Here is an 18636-nt window from a genome sequence, read left to right on the forward strand (position 1 = left end):
CATACCCAATTTCCCCTATTAACATCTTAACATTTATACAGTACATTTATCATAATCAATTAACCAATATTGACACATTATTGTTAACTAAAGTCCATAATTTATTCATATTTCTTCCTTTTTACCTAATGCCCTTTTTCTGTTCCAGGATCCCATCCAGGATAACACATTGCATTTATTTATTTGTTTCCTTGGATGTGACAAGTCTCTTGTTTTTGATGACCTTGACAGTTTGGAGGACTACTGTTTTGTTTTGTTTTTAAAGAATGTCCATCAATTTGTTTGATGTTTTTCTCATGATTAGACTGGGGTGATGGGTTTTAGGGAGGAAGACCACAGAGGTAAAATGTCTTTCTCATCACATTGTGTCAAGGGTACATACTGTCAACATGATAACACTACTGATGTTAGCCATGACCACCTGGCTGATGTAGTGTTTATCATTCTCTACTATAATGTTACTTTTCCCCTTTTCTGTACTGTAATTTTTGGGAGGAAATCACGATGTTGACCCTACCGTTAAGAGTTGTGCTCCACATCCCTGAGATGCAAAAGTAATTGCAGTTTTTGCACTGTTGGAATTTGCCATTTGATATTGGAATACACTCTTAAACAAATGTGGTTATGTTATACATCATTTTAGTGAGCATTTCTCACTTTATGTTATTTTGCTAATGGCTTATTACTTGCTATTTATTTTGTATTTATTTTAGACTATGGAAATAATGTTAGACAAAAAGCAAATTCGAGCAATTTTTTTATTCGAGTTCAAAATGGATTGTAAAGCAGCAGAGACAACTCACAACATCAACAACACGTTTGGCCCAGGAACTGCTAACAAACATACAGTGCAGTGGTGGTTCAAGAAGTTTTGCAAAGGAGACGAGAGCCTTGAAGTTGAGAAGCATTGTGGCCAGCCATCAGAAGTTGACAACAACGACCAGTTGAGAGCAATCATTGAAGCTGATCCTCTTATAACTACAGGAGAAGTTGCCGAAGAACTCAGCATCAACCATTCTACAGTTATTGGGCATTTGAAGCAAATTGAAAAGGTGAAAAAGCTCGGTAAGTGGGTGCCTCATTAGCGGACCGAAAATTAAAAAAAAATCATCATTTTGTGTCATCTTCTCTTATTCTGCGCAACAACAATGAACTATTTCTCATTGGATTGTGATGTGTGATGAAAAATGGATTTTATATGACAACCGGTGATGACCAGCTCTGTGGTTGTACCGAGAAGAAACTCCAAGCACTTCCCAAAGCCGAACATGCACCAAAAAAGAATGTCATAGTCGCTGTTTAGTGGTCTGCTGCTGGTCTGATCCACTACAGCTTTCTGAATTGTGGTGAAACCATTACGTCTGAGAAGTATGCTCAGCAAATTGATGAGATGCACTGAAAACTGCAATCCCTGCAGCCAGCATTGGTTAAAGGGCCCAGTTCTTCTCCACAACATCTGACCGCAAATCGCACCAATGCTTCAAAAGTTGAATGAGGCCGGGTGCACGGCTCAAGCCAGTCCCAGCACTTTGGGAGGCCGAGGCAGGTGGATCATGAGGTCAAGAGATCAAGACCATACTGGCCAACATGGTGAAACCCCGTCTCTATTAAAAATACAAAAAAAAAAAAAAAATAAGCTGAGCGTGGTGGTGTGTGGCTGTAGTCTCAGCTACTCAGGAGGTTGAGGCAGGAGAATTGCTTGAACTCGAGAGGGCAGAGCTTGCAGTGAGCAGAGATCGAGCCACTGCACTCCAGCCTGGACGCAAGAGGGAGACTCCAAGTCAGAAAAAAAAAACAAAAAAAAGATTGAATGAACTGGGCTACAAAGTTTTTCCTTATCCGCCATGTTCACTGGACCTCTTGCCAGCTGACTACCACTTCTTCAAGCATCTCGACAACTTTTTGCAGAAAAAATGCTTCCATAACCAGCAAGATGTAGAAAACGCTTTCCAAGAGTTTGTTGAATCACGAAGCACAGATTTTCTGCTGCAGGAGTAAACAAACTTATTTTTTGGTGGCAAACAAGTGTTGATTGTAACGGTTCCTATTTTGGTTAATAAAGATGTGTTTGAGCCTAGTTATAACGATTTAAAATTCATGGTCCAAAACCGCAATTACTTTTGCACCAACTGAATATCTATATAAGTTATTTAGAGTTATTCAGCATGGGAGATTTGTCTATTTTCTCCAATTTATTTATTCATTCATTTATATCATTATAGACTCATGAATATTTCTTTTATACTTTGGGTTATAATCTGATACTATTTTATTTATTGTTTTGCTTAAATTATTCCGGGTTTTGCCATTGGGAGCTCTTTCAGTTGGTTTCTGTGTCCTTTTGACAAACTTCCATCATTTGTTTTTAGCACTTCCTTACTTTCTGACACTACAAGATACCCCAGGCTCACCTTGTATATTCCCTGCCGAGGCCTCCAATTAGTCTAGAAGAATTTCTCTAAAAATCTCTGTTTCCTTTTATTGGAGAATGGTATTAGAACCTAAGATCTGGATGCTAAGCATGCTAAGGAGACAAGATGCTAGATCTTTTCAAAATGTTGCAAACTGCTAAGGAGAAGAATTGTAGTAGGAAATCCTAAATCTAGTAACATCCATTCATTCATCCATCAATCTAATCTGTTTCCTTTTATTGGAGAATGGTATTAGAACCTAAGATCTGGATGCTAAGCATGCTAAGGAGACAAGATGCTAGATCTTTTCAAAATGTTGCAAACTGCTAAGGAGAAGAATTGTAGTAGGAAATCCTAAATCTAGTAACATCCATTCATTCATCCATCAATCTATCCACACTTTCACTGCAAATGTTTTTGAAAGTTTGGAGTGTACCAGGCAAAGTGCTGAACACCGGGAATAAAAAAATAAAGAGTAATCTTTGTTGATATGAAATTCGCAGTTGGCTAGTAGCAAGAGCTTAGACATCTACACAAATGCCATGAGAAAATGTTGTTTGTTTAATTTTATTTATCATATGTGTAGTGTGTATTTGGTATTGTGTCAGGTACTTGAGGTACAAAGAGGAACATGGCCCAATTACTGCCTTTAAGGAATTTACACATTAGTGAGGTAAGGATGGGGTGATCAAAGAATATAGGCAAGCAGGCAATCAAAGTACAGGGTGATCTGGGGTGACTTGTTCCTAAGTTATAGTTTCAGACTTGCATACTGCACTCTCTCCCAAGTTGCTTTCCAAAGGACAATGTCCGAGAACAATACTCAAGGCCCCAAAGACCCACACTGGCAATGAATCCAGCCTCAGTCTTTCTTTGTGTCTGGCTCCCCTAACGTGTTCAGGACTTCTTCAGGGTTTTACTCATGTATGAAATGTTTGCCCTTATCTCACCATTACAGCTGGGCTTGTGTAGAATATTCTGTAGTTGCTCCCGGCAACTGCTCCAGAGAACGCCATGTCCAACTTGAGTTTGCTCTGTTTCTCACTGCTGCCACCCCCTGGAGCTGGAGTTCATCACCACCATCTTCTGTGTTTGAAGCACTGTGTTCTTGGCCCGGTTGTATTTACTCAAAGGTGGAACTGTCTGGTCACTTAGAGATTTTCTGACTGAATCTACAGCTCAGATAAAAATCAGATGTGCATATTTGTATAATCATCGGAGAAATCAACATGTATGAAAACTCCCATGAACTTAGCCTGAGTTTTTCCAGGACTGATGGATAGTGAAAGCCACCATTTCATTTCGGTATCCACATGGATGATTGGGCCACAGCTGTTGACAGGAGTGAGCATTTGTGGCATCCTCAGTCTCCATTTCTAGGAATATGGTCATGGACAATTTGTTTAATCTCCCAGACTCTCAGTTTCCTCATTTGTGTGGAAAGGGCGTCATATATTTGCTGATTATTCCCTCATGGGACTGTGTGAGGATCCAATGAGTTAATGGATGGGAAATCATTTCTTTCCAATGAAACATGTGATAATAACAATAGTCCTGTAAATATTTTATCGGCAAAATATTTATTGACTTTATAAGCACATAATTTTGGAGTCAGACAGACCTGTGTTTAAAACCTAATTCTGTGACCTAGAGCAAATTACTTACCTTTCTGAACCTCAATTTTGTCATCTATAAAATGGGCAATAGTACAGATTGTATAAAGGGAGCCAATGCATGTGACTGAATACTTGGACTAAGGTTATTTATCATCATTGTGACACAACACTAATGGCAGAATTCACAACTAAAAGGTGTGTCATCTGTGAGGATTAAGTGACATAGTTGATTCATTCCACAAATCTTTACTAATACATCTCAGGTGCTAGAGAATATCAGCAGGGAACAAAGCAGACACAAATTTCTACCTTCATGGGGCTTACATTCTAGTGGTGGAAGATAGAAGATAAAAAAATAAATCGATAAGTAAAATACTTTGCATGTCAGCTGGTAGTAAGTGTTATGGATGAGGATTGAGTGGAGGGGGAGAATTTATAATTTTATGTTAGGTGGTCAGGGAAAGCCTTATTGGGAAGATGGCCTTTGTGCAGTGACCTGGAGGAGGTGAGAGAGAAGAAAGTCAAAAGGCTGTGTGAGGGTAAAAGCTTTTGAGGCAGAAGGAAGAGTAAGTTTGAAGGCCTGAGGTGAGAGTCATCACAGTTATGGCTGGCTCTTGAACTTCTTAAGTCAGGCAAGACTCTTGAAGGGAAAGTCTTTGTTCAAGACCTGGCTCTGAGTTCCTCTTCGAATGTAGAATGCTCTTCCCAAGCAGCCAGCTCTGGGTTGGGTAGGCTATCAAGTCGGTACCACAAACTGGCCACAAAAACTGCCACATAGCTTTTACTTTCTAAGCCTGTTTTTCATGGTATGGTCCCTCTGGGCTGGGTTGGTTTTAAACTCAATGGACACCCCATGCTTACCATGCTCTAGGACAGCATTCCTGATTTCTTTCTATCAGAGGCTCCTAAACGGAGAAAGTGCATACAGACCCCTAGGGGCCTGTGGGCACAGCCTACAGTGACATTGCACACTTGAAGTTTCCTGAATGCTTTGTGTTTATCTTAATAACTAATATAAACATGCCTGTTCTATTTTTGTAAAATATTAAATCTTCAAAAAAAAAAAGAACACTCCAGAATGTGCTATATTTACCTAAAGCATTTATGCCCTTTATTGAGATTTACTGAGATATACTGCTTGAGTTTTGAATCTCAGCTCCACCATTTACTGGCTCTGTGCCCTGAGCTACTTAACTTCTCTATGCCTTAGTTTCTTTATTTTACAATGAGGGTAATTATAGAATCTAGCTCATAGGGCTATTGTGAGGATTAAATGACTTAAAGTCTGCAAAATACTTAGAACAGTACATGGTACATAGATAAGCGTTATCTATTATCTATTATTGTTATTGTCTGAATTTTAAAAATATATTTGGTAATATGGGTGTGCTTAATACTTACAAGGGCACTTATCTCCTGACTTCTTACTCTAGGTACTCTCTTCTGAGTGCTCTCATAGTATTTTATGCGAACTCTAGCCCATTTCATCTCATTGTAATTATTGGCTTACAAAACTTTGTCTCTCCTTTTAAACCCATGGTTCTTAACTGACTGTGAGATTTTGCCCCTTCTCCCAGGGGTCATTTGGCAATACATGGGGATGTTTTTGATTGTCACAACATTTTTAAAGCACGACTGGGGTGGGATGCTACTGGCATCTAGTGGGTACAGGCCAGGGATGCTGCTAAACATCCAACAATGCACAGGGCAGCCCACAACAAAGAATTATTCAGTTCAATGTCAATAATGTTGTGGTTGAGAAACCCTGCTGCACACTGTGAAATCTAAAAGGTGATATCTCCTTTATCTTCATGTATCCAGCATCTAGTATAATGCCTGGTTCATAGGAGGTAATGAAACTGTTTGTTAAATCACTCCTTGCATGAATATTATTGATGCAGAGGACATGATACTTTCATGGGAAGTTCTGACTCCATAAGTACTAATAGAAGGCTCTTGACTATGGACTCTGATATTCACATGTTTAGTAAATGTCTATTTATGAGACTCAAAAGACAGTACTGATAGCTTTGTAGGAGAGGATATATCTAACGCTGTATGTTTATGCATGCTTAATTTCAATTTTATTTTTACTAGTATCCAAGCCTCAGCAAAGGCCTAATCCACATAGCTCTTTGGAAGCAGGATTGCTTTGTGTGATTTTTGACTTATTTTAGGTCTCTGCCTAAGGAGAGTCCTAAGAAGGCTTCTAATCTTTTTTATTGTTCCCTTCTCTATCTCAACTTCCCTCTCTGCAATTATCTGAAAATGTCTGGGAAGGACAAGATTCACTTTTCTTTCCAATCTTTCCTCGAATTGCTGGGTGGATGAGCGTGGAAGTACAGCCTCTCCTTTTTCCTCTGTCTCACCGGTTGCTACTAGTCTGGGGACAGGAAGGAAATGACTAAAAATTGAACGGAGGCTTCCAACAGGGCTGCGAGGAGATCTAGCCCATTTTTAGCACCTTTTAATGTGAAAATGTCTCTCAGCAGGACTTCCCCTTCATTGTTTGTTTAGCTATGTGATCAGGAAGTGGACACAATTTTCTTGAATTGTTCCTGCCAGACACTAAATTATATCTGAAAGAGCAAACCTTTTGATTTTTTTCTTCAGCATTCATTTTCATTTTTGTTATCACATCAAGGCTGATTTAAGCCATTTTCTCACTAAATTTCAGTGGAAGTGGAAAAAAACAAGGACTGAGCAGCTTACTACTAGAAAGATGCAATCCAGGTTTGAATCCAATTAAGTTCCCTTAACATTCTTAAATGCCCACATGGCCCCAGAAGAGAAACCACCCCAGGATAAGGGGATCTTACGAGGTGCTATCTCAGACTTGCCAAGGAGAGTGTGAGAGTCTAAGACTGGTTCACCATCTACTTGAAGCTGTCACTGAACGGAAAAAGGAGAATGGGTTGGGAGCAGAAGAGAAATTATGCCCTACTATGTAAAACTATTAAAGTTGACATTGGTTATAAATTGAAGAACCATTAATAGGAGGACAACTCATAAAATATGTTTTAACTATGAACAAGTAATATAATTGCTGACCTTTTATTTCTCAGTTATTTTTATTATTTACAAGAACCGCCTGTTTGTGTCCAGTTTGAACCCTGTTTGTACACAAAAGTTTTTACTTCATTTGACAAATGGGCTCTAGATGGCTTCTATCCACATCAAGTATATGTTCCAGGCACTGGTTAGATACTGGGAAGCAGAAATGAAAGACACATTATCCTTAAGAGGCATCCTCTTACCTACAGAATATTCAAAGTATCTAATCTTGTTGAGATTAAGATTCTTTATCTGTAACCATGTCTCTGATCCTAATAATTCTAGTTCTTTGTTGTGAGAGCCAAATGAAATAATTTATATGTGAAAGCCTGTTGACTGGGAACCATAAAGCATTATCCACGTTGGTTATTATTTTGTTTTCAGAGGCCAAGTATGGAAGTGGCTTACATTACTTCTAACCACATCTTCCTGGCTAGCACATAGGCATATAAACTACAAGGGCATTTGGGAAAGCAAAGAAGCACATGGGTATTTGGTGTTAATAAACTCCGTTTTAGAGGGGTGGAGGAATGGCAAGTCTTACTGACCTAAATTCTTTGTAGAAAGATGATACAGGATTTCCTAGAATGAAGCAGTGACTATCCTTTACGTAATAATGAGCATTTACACATATGATCCATGTGCATGTAGAGACCAATACTAAATTCAGAACTCATTTTATCACTTGACTCCCTGTGTCATATCAGGCAACTTACTAACCCTTTCTGAGCCTCAGTTTCCTCATCTGTATAATGGCCTAGGCAATGCATGTCATAGAGCTTTTTGTAAGGTTTAGAGATAAATGTGTGAAATACCTTTGTTTAGTACCTGCCAACCAAGTAGATACTCAGAAATGGTAAATATCAATATTTCTACCGACTTCCTAGGGTTATAAGTGAGCAAATAGAGGTGTCTTTGCTAAAGACACCAAGCTGGTAAATGGCACAGTGGGAACTAGAACCCAATTCTATTACTCCTAGTTTGATGTTCTTTACCTTATACTACTTTTCCCATGCTAATTTGTCACCAGGACTTGAGTCACCATTTGAAATCTTTCTCTGAATACCTCCATTCCTTATGAAGACCACTGCTTGGATTTATGCGATGTTTTACCTGGTGCCTTTCCTTCAGGTTTTCTTTATCTGTTCTCAGTCTCAGTCTTCCAAATTGATCATTTTTCTGTCCTAGAATTTCCACCATCTTCTGCATGAACTCAAAATCCTTCAGCCTACTTTCCAAGGTCTTTAATCTGTCCTTTGTCAGAAGACCTAAGAAGCCGGAGGAAGTGCAAGAAAATTTGAATGGCTGGGGCAGTATAAAGAAAAATAACTTATGTGTTACAATTTCAGAGCTCCATATTTGTTCTCTCCCTTCTTCCCTAATATTTGCATGTTATTCTACAATGATTGGCAAACTTTTCCTAGAAAGGGCCAGATAATAAATATTTCAGGTTTTGTTGGCTACAGGCTCTCTATCTCTATTCCAACTACTCAACTCGACCATTGCAGTGTGAAAGCAGCCGTAGACTATCTTGTAAACAAATGAATGTGGCTTTGTTCCAATTAATTTTTTTAAAATTTTATTATTTTTTTATTTTTTAGGTAGAGATGGAGTCTGGCTACGTTGCCAAGGCTGGTCTTGAACTTCTAGGCTAAAGCAATCTTCCTGTCTTGGCCTCTCAAAAAGCTGGGATTACGAGTGTGAACAACCAGGCCTGGCCAATAAAACTTTATTTATAAAAAATAGGCTACCGGCTGTGGTTTCCAACCCCTGTTCCGCTCTGCTGCTTTACTTTGCCTGTTCTTTTTTTCTCTTTCCCATTTCCTAAAACATACTGTCTCTTCCAGATGGGCTGGTCTTCTTGCTGTGATATATATGAGACATATAATTTTTTTTTTTCTGTCTTTGCTTCTGTAACACCGGAACTTAGAAAGCTCTTCTTTCACCTATTCTGACACTCTCATTATTACCCCTGCTGACTGTTTTCTAGTCTGAACCACACCAAGTACATGATTTAACTATGTGAAATAAACACAAGGTATTACTTTATAATTGTTTCATATATTGTCTTATCATCTCTCAGTTAAGCACTTTTCCTGTATTCCTAACTTGTGCTAATACAATATAATTAGATACTACAAAATAAATATAACTTAATTTATTTTTTTAACCTATATTCTGCTCTACTAACTTGAGCTAGGAACTTGGCAGACTACTTTGCTTATTTCAGAAAGATACTGTGGAAAATAGTGATTAAAAATTATAAGCAAATGGTACCCAGTGAAATCTAACTCAACAAGTGTTTCTAGATGTTATTTCTTGTATTTTTATTATAGAAATGGAAATTCTCTCACAGTTTTCTATGCATTCATCTAAAGAATTATCTGCTTTGGAGCTAAACCCTTTCAATATCCCAATCCCGCTATCTTTGGCAAATAAATTTGCCAATGCTCCAAGCCTAGGGTAAAAAAATCAAATCAAAGCAAAACAAACAAACAAACAAAAACAACAATGACAAAAAAAACAACTTTTTAGCTAGGGACTGAAGGATGAAGACACTTCTATAATATGAATGCTTTGGAATGTAATGCAATGTCAGCCACTGTCAATTGGTTCAGCTTTCCCAGTTTTCTCACCCATCTCTTTCAAAAAGTTATTAACACATATTTAAAAATAGTAGATATTTAGGGACTTAGGGATAAGGATGAAATTCAAAAAGGAAGCTAGGCTCAGATGCTGAGCAGTTTCTGACATTTTTGGCATTCTTTCTTGTTTGGACTTCTACTAGTAAATTTTTTTTGTTTAGCCACCTCATTTTTGATGTTTGCATACAATCCAGTAAAGTGGCATAGTGACCGTGAAATTGTATGAATTGCTTTCAGACAGTTTATTAAACTTTATTCACAAAGATTTCCATCTTGGGAATCTTCCACCACCTCTGTTTGATTTCCTCAAATCTTTCTTTTCCTTCAGACTAGGTCAAGTTTTCTTCACTATAAAATTTTCATGACTATTTTATCTCTCAGCATCTTCATCCTTTTCTAAATTTGTAGGCAAATGAATGCTCATACCATGCATTTTTCTATCCTAGAAGTTTGACACTTACCATTTATTTTCTTGTTACATCACATGAGTTACTGAGTTGTTTTATTATTAAACTTTACATGTTACATCTCTTGTCTCTGCAAGCTCTCCAAGGCCAAATACCTAATTTTATATTTCTTTTAATTTTCTTCATTATGTGTACACTTATAATAAATAATATTTTTATTTTTTTAGCAACAAGGTCTCACTTTGTCACCCAGGCTGGAGTACAGTGGTGTGATCAATAGCTCACTGCAGCATGGAACTCCTGGGTCAAGTGAATCTCCCGCTTCAGCCTCCTGAGTAGGTAGGACTATAAGCACATACCACTATGCCTGGATAATTTTAAATTTTTTGTAGAGATGAGATCTGCCCAGGCTGGTCTTGAACTCCTAGCCTCAATTGATTTTTCTGCCTCAGCTTCTGAAAGCACTGGGATTACAGGCATGCACCACCGTGCCCAGCCTTGTATACTTTTTTTGATTGAATGAATGAGAGGCTGAAGAATCTAGGAGCATGAAATATATAAATGCCTATATGTTATGGATGAAGAGGTTTGTGCATAGTATATCAAAAAGGCTCAGCTAAAGATGTCAAAGTAGGAAAGAACAAAAAGATTTTTCTGGTCTTCAGTATTATCTTCTTTAATTGGCCAATTTAAGTTGGACAATTGAGGTCATTAATGTTATATATTAGTGTTAAAAGACCATCTTTTAAAAACCCTAAAAAAAGATTCCCACATCTGCTCATATGATATTTATTCATGTAACTTGTGAGGGTATAGAGTCAAACAAGGACCATTAATTCCCACATCTGGAAAAGTGCATGTTTTTTGGTCAGTTGGGGAGGTGGTGTTAAGGATGTTCTTGAATTATTTTTCTTCTTTCAAAAATGAGGGGAGGTTCCCATATTCTTTATATGGGAGGCAAAGTTTATAATAATCTTATTTTTACACTTCAGTTTTTTATAGAACAACTTCTGAAACCAATGTCCTATAATTTTGGCAATAAGTTCTTGCAAATAAAGGAGACTAAAACATTTGCAAATCATTCAAGTCCCTATTTGGATATAGTAAACTCTGGCGATTTCAAGGAAATGTTAGTTTTTTTTTTTTTTTAAATAAATAAGCCTTTTTTTTTTTCTTTTAAAGAGGGGTAATTAAAATATATAGCTTAGATGGAAACTTGACCTGTGATTCGTTAAAATGTTTTGTGAATATTGCCAGTCTTCCCCACTTCACTAGACTTTCCCCTTGCTTATACTCTCTGTGTCTGGCTCAGTCTTGTCCTGGCCTGTAAATGTGTTTATTCTACACAGTTTGTGTGTTTGTTCATTTATTAATTCAATAAATATTTATTAAGTACCTGCTTATCTTAAGCACTTATAGTCACAGATGTTCATATCATTAAGCACACGATCCAAGGTCAACTTGAAAAGTTTTTGGGACTTGATACATTGCAGCAACATCTAACTTAAGTTCAGTGCACACTTGAAGAATCTGCATTATTTTTCCAAAATGCCTGCCTTTTAAAAAATCCAACACAAGCCTTTTTGAACTCCTTGACATTGAAGTACATGAAGTGTGGGTCTTGTGTTTCCTTGCATTTAAAATTCCTTCTGTAGGACAAGCACTCAGTATCTATTTGTTAAAAACAGTAGATGGCCAACTTACAATGTGTGTATCTTTAATAGGAAAAGTGCTAGAGAGGGTACTAGAGAGATGCATTTGAGAAAAATAAGGCTTTGGGCAGTGTTAAGACTCATTAGTAACTGTAAGCTTATTATATTGAAATGCACCAAATACCAATGATCTTAATAGGAGACATTTGTTTTATGGCCTAAAGCACACATTTTATGGCCTAAAAAGCACTCTTCTAAAAGAGTGCTTAGGGACATTAATAGATATTTTGTGTGGAAGAATGTTCTGTGGTTACCTATGCTTGAGAAATACTAGTTTCAACAAAGTAAATCATGTATTTGTTGCAGGGCTTCTCAGAGCCTTTAGAATGCACCATGAACATGTAGCATATCTCAAATGTGTCTGATCATGGAATCCCGCTAATATAGAACATTTCTTAGGACTGGTGTCTCTGCAAAACATACAGAGAATGTGCTATCTTAGAGCAATTACATTCCAATTATTAAGTACTAGGATTCTGCACAGGTGCTTGGGGTGAGGTGGCAAGAATAGTAGGCATACAGACTCCCACCATATCTGTAGCCAGAGAAAATGCAGTTTCATCAATTTATATATTTGAATTCTATATGACATTTTATATGGACTCCTAAAAACTTTTTGCAAATCACTGCTCGAGAGCTGGGGGAAAATTACTCTAAAGTCGCCCTAACAGCAGCTGTACAATAATAGATTTCATAAAAGCATGCTTGACATGGTTTGGCTGTGTCCCCACCCAAAATCTCATCTTAAATTGTAAAAATTGCCACATGTCAAGGGCGGGACCAGGTGGAGATAATTGAATCATGGCGGCAGTTTCCCTCATGCTGTTCTCGTGATAGTGAGTGAGTTCTCACGTGATCTGATGGTTTTATAAGGGGCTTCGCTGCCTTACTCAGCACTCGTTTGCTCCCCTGCTTGCCCGCGAAGAGGTGCTTCCCGCCATGATTGTAAGGTTCCTAAGGCCTCTCCAGCTTTGTGGAACTGTGAGTCAATTAATCCTCTTTCCTTTATAAATTACCCAGTCTCGAGTATTTCTTTATAGCAGGGTGAGAACGGACTAATACAGTGCTCTAAAAGCACTACTTAGAATGTGGCAGGCATATTAAAGCAAGCTTGTATACCTGCCCACATACATGCATACAGACTCCCGCCATACATACAGACATCACGGAGGTGTCACCTTGATGTGCTGAACTTCCAGCTTAGTTTTCTTCCTCAGGTCCTTTCCTTTCAACTCTCCGTTTTCTGCCTTTTAGGCTGATTCTCCTCCTGTCGTTTCTTAAATATTAAATTATTAAGAAATCCATGGGCTATACAGAACATATAAAGGCTAATGACAAATAGTTTTTCCTTTAGTTGATTAATACAATTTTATTTTTAGAGCAGTTTTGGGTTCACAGCAAAATTAAGTGTAAAGTGCAGGGAGTTCCTATATACCTCCAGCCTCACAGAGGTATAAGCTCACCTGCCATCAATATTCTTTGATACTTTTGCTGATTGATGTGAGTAGTTTTTATTAAGAAATAATTCAGGTATATAAACGGTATAAAGATAAAAACGTATAAATAATAATATAATTAACCCCTGTCCAGCTACCACTCATTTGGGGGCTTTTGTGTATTCTTCCTCAATCCCACATGCCCACCAGTACCCATTTCCTAAACTGGGAGTTTGTCATTCCTACACATATTCTTACCTACCTAAATACCATAAATCCCTTTACAAATTACCCAGTCTCGGGTATTTCTTCATAGCAGCACGGGAACGGCCTAATACAGTGCTCTAGCAGCACTACTTAGAATGTGTTTGTCTTTTATGTTTTATGTTTGTCTACCTAAACAATATGGTACTGTTTGGCATGTTCTTATCATCACAAAAGTGGCATCATCTTTATGTATTCCAGAGCAACTTTTGTTTTTCGTTCAATATTGTGTTTGTGAAATATTTTCATGTTTATTCAATACCTCCAGTTCATTTATTTTCTCTGCTATTATTCTCTTATTTGATTATACTGTAACTTTTAAATTCTACTATTGATGAGCATTTACTTTTTTTACTTTTTGCAATAAAAAATGAAGCTGCTATCAACATTTTAAAGTTTTCCCTATGCACATGTACAAGAATTTCCTTACATGTGCATCAGAGTGGTCACATGTTCAGCTTCATTACATTGCTTGTATCAATTGTATTCCCAACAAGAGTTTACAGGATTTCTCTTGGCTCTATATCCTTGTCAACACTCAGAATCGTAAGGTTTGGCCAGTAGAACAGGTGGAAAATAGAATTTTAATATTATTTTAATTTTAATTTTATTGTTTATTAGTAATGTTGGGTACCTTTTTATATGTTTTTTGCCCTTGGGTTTCATATTTTTTGAAATGCTGCTTTACCTCTTTTGCTCATCTGAAAACCTTCACTTAAAAAAAATCCTTTGCTAAAACCAAAAAACATAAAAACAAAAATCAAACAACTGTAGGCTTATTATAGAATCTTACAGGGTTATTTTGTGGTCTGCTGTGAGAAAATTCATTCGATCTTAATCATACCCAGACTGGTTGGAGTGGTCTTGGTCTATAGCCCTATGTGAGATTTTGAATAATCTTTTACCTCTCAGAAGTCTGGGTTGATGTGATGGCCGGACCAAAATTTCACTGTGACCTCAGGACTCTGAACAAGGCATAGGGGACTGGAAAATGCCCTGTCTGTAAGAAATGAAGACCAGGTGGGAGACTTCAATCTCCAGGAAAAAACTGGAGTTTTAATAAGGCTCTTTACACTTTCTACCTAACACTTTTTGTCTGAAAACCTCGAGGCATTCAGGAAACATTAATTAATTAAGCTTTACAACAGCCCTGTGAAATAGGTAAGGATATACAGGAACATATCTCTAGGGAAACAACATGGCAGCTGTTTAGCAACATGCAGGAATACTAAGTGGCAGACAGTAAGGCACTGCAGACATATGCAATTAAAAAATGATAAAAGCACTTGGAGGTAGGATTCTTTCTTGGAATTTGGCCCGAATTCTGGCACTGAGAGTTCTAGTAATAATAGGAGGAGGCCAGTCCAAGCAATAAGTCCTGCTGAAAGCCCAGGTGGGCCATTTGAATCTAAATGCAGTGTTTGTTTAGGTAAGATGGTTTTTTTAAATTCTTAATTCTTTTATGATATAAGCTGTTTCTCCTCATGCCTCAAACCCTATTTGTCTTTTGAGGAATGAACAGATCTAATGTAGAAAAATAAGGAAAACATGAACCCTTCTGAATGAAAATACCTATTTTTTTTGTAAAAACAATTTCTCCTGAGTTTTCTTTTTGTGTCAAGGCCATCTGGTGATAAAGGGAAGCCAGTTAGAAACAAAAATCACAACAATATCCATATTTAGGATTTAGGAGGAAAAATTTTAAATGTTTGAAAGTATAAAATGTAAATAAATCTGATCTATTTAGTAAAGAATAAAAGAAAGATCATCTCATTATCTTTATTTCTATCTATAATTTTGTACCTTAAGACCCTGAGTTATTCTTTACATCCAAAAGAACCAAAGTCATGAGATTAAATTAAAAAGGGGTTTGGTAGATCCAGAGAATTATTAGCTCTCAGTATTAGGGAGAATAGCATTAACATTTTATGGGGTATTTCTGCTTTGTGCCAATCACCTCATATACTATAATCTCATTTCACCTTCATGTATGAAGTATATATTTATATATGTAATATATTTATACAAGTAATGCATTAATCCCATAGAAAGGTGTAAAATAAAAAGTAACATATCTTCACTCGATCATCTGTCTTCCCTTTATATATATATCCAGAAAAAAGGTTTTATGCATATACCTGTATGTTTAGAAATACAATGGATATGTGCATATATGTGTATACTTTTTATTATATATGTATAACTTTAATTTACACAAGTAGAATCATATGATCCACACCACTGTCTATGTAGCTTTTAAAATGTGAATACATATGGGAGCTGTTTCCTCAAAAGCAGATACAGACCAAGTTCATTACTGTATTTGACTATGTGGCATTCCATAGTATGAGTGTACCAGAGTATATTAACTGGTTCCTATTGGTGGACATTTAGATTGTTTCTTGTTTTTATAATTATAAATAGTTATAAGGATGTATTAATATCTGTGTCTTGGCAGATATTTTTGACTACACATGTCCATAGAAAACTTTCTAACATGAAATGGCTGAGTTAAAGTATATGGGTATTTAGAAATTTGATAGACATAGCTAACTTGCTATCAAAAAATATTATGTAAATGTACACTTTTCCATCAATAATAGAAGTTGAAAACAAAATTTTAGTTTCTTTTTCCACACACTATCCCCAATATTGGTTATTGTGGCAAAATGATATTTCACTATTTTATGTTTCTTTAAATTTTAGAAGTTGAGAATATTTTCATGTTTATAGGACCTTTTTATTAGTTTTCCTAAAAGCTTCCTGTTCACAGCCTTTGACTATTTTCTATTGCACCATGATTTAAAAATGAATTTATATAAAGTCTTTTAAAATTAAGAAATTGGCTTTTTGTATCCACATTGCACATACTTTTCTACTTTGTCTTTTGACTTTATGCATTTTTATGTACAAAACGTTATATTTCTGTGTAGACAATTTATCATTCTTTTAAAATTGCATCTAGGTTTTATGTCCTGTTTACAAAATCCCTTCCAATTCCAAGATTATAAATAAATTTGCCTGGGCCTTATTCTAGTGTTTTTATAGGTTTTATTTTTAACAACTTTGATTCATCTGGAATTAAAATTTTTTCATGGCATAAGAAGGAATATAATGATCCATCATTTTTTCAGCCCTTCACCCTTTCTTCTTCCCTCTCTCTCTCCCTTTGTCATTGGCTAGCTACATGTCCTAATTCTGATTACTGCATACTCCATTCTTAGCCCTACTTTGAAATGCCTCCTTTATCGTATTATTATCTCCAGGTCATATATGAGAAGCCACACTAACAAAGATAGTGGCAGAGCCAGAATCTGATTCCTTGTTAATTTAAAGTTAAGGTGTGACCTTTTCTCACTTCACTGTTTTGGATTGATTCTGAGGAGAGGCATGTTTATCATCTTTTCAAATTTGCTTTTTTTTTTTAAGTTTTTTTTTTTTTCTTAGTTTTTGTGGGTACATAGTAGGTGTATATATTTATGGGGTACATGAGAATGAGATGTTTTGATACAGGCATATGTTCTGAAATAGCACATTAGGGAGAATGGGGTATCTATCCCTTCAAGCATTTACACTTTAAGTTACAAACAATTCAATTACACTCTTTAAGTTATTTTAAAATGTATCATCTTACTTTAGGTTTGGATTTTATTTATTACTTTGAAACCTCAGATCCTTGATTCATGCCATACTCTCCTCGTTGGTCCAGGCATGACTTTTAAGTTAATTGTTTATTTTTAATATAAATAAACAGCTATATGCCCATCACTCAACCTGGAAATTAACATTGATGAATATGGTTCTTTCCTTTCTGGTTCCTTGTCTTTCCTACTTGAGTTTCCCTATCCTAAATCTTGTATTGATTTATCCCTTTTTTAAAATATGGAAAATATATTACTTCTGGTATGTTATTACATGAAAAATAATGCTATCCTTCCTAAAAATAATGTAATGTAGTGTTAGTTATTTTTAACTTTATCAAAGAGGCAAGAAGTTGTATGTAACATTTTGGGACTTTTTAGCTTTTTTTTTTTTTTACTCAATGTCATATTTCTAAAATTCATGCATATTTTTATTATAGTTAAATTGTTACTGATAATTTGGAAAACCATCAGCATTATCTTATAAAGTTGAGTCTACACATTCTTTACAACTCATTAATTTCACTCTTAGTTATATACCCCACAGAGACTCTTGCAATGCATACCAGAGACAAGTACAAGAATGTTAATAGCAGCATGTTTGTAATAGCAAAACTCTAGAAATAATCCAAATCCCCATCAATAGGAGAAAGGATAAATAAATAATGGGATATTCGCATCAAAGAACTTTTTTTATTATTAAAAATTGTAATATAATCAGGCTCATTTAAATATTTATCATACCAAATTAAACATAATGGAGGCAACCAATGTTGCACTAATTTATGATGCCAACTTTACCCATCTTTATGCAGACTTAGAAGAAAACTCCTATTATTTTGGTACACATATTTAAAATTAAAATTAAAATGTTCCATTTGTTCAAATGATTAGAAAGGTTGTAGTTCTACACTGATATTTTTGTTTGTGTTTGTTTTTGTTATACTTTAAGTTCTGGGATACATGTGCAGAACACAGAGATTTGTTACATAGGTATACATGTGCGATGGTGGTTTGCTGAACCCATCAACCCATCATCTACATTAGGTATTTCTCCTAATGCTATTCCTCCCCTTGCTCCCCACCCCTGACAGGCCCCAGTGTGTGGTTTCCCTCCCTGTGCTCATATATTCTCATTGTTCAGCTCCTACTTATGAGTGAGAACATGCAGTGTTTGGTTTTCTGTTCCTGTGTTATTTTGCTGAGAATGGTGGTTTCCAACTTCATCCATGTCCCTGCAAAGGACATCAACTCATTCTTGTTTTATGGCTGCATAGTATTCCATGGTGTATATGTGCCACATTTTCTTTATCCAGTCTAACACTGATGGGCATTTGGGTTGGTTCCAAGTCTTTGCTATTGTGAATAGTGCTGCACTAAACATACGTGTGCATGTGTCTTTATAGTAGAATTATTTTTAATCATTTGGGTATATACCAAGTAATGGGAT

Source organism: Colobus angolensis, unplaced genomic scaffold (genome assembly GCF_000951035.1).
Source record: "Colobus angolensis palliatus isolate OR3802 unplaced genomic scaffold, Cang.pa_1.0 Scaffold41, whole genome shotgun sequence".
Classification (NCBI taxonomy): domain Eukaryota; kingdom Metazoa; phylum Chordata; class Mammalia; order Primates; family Cercopithecidae; genus Colobus; species Colobus angolensis.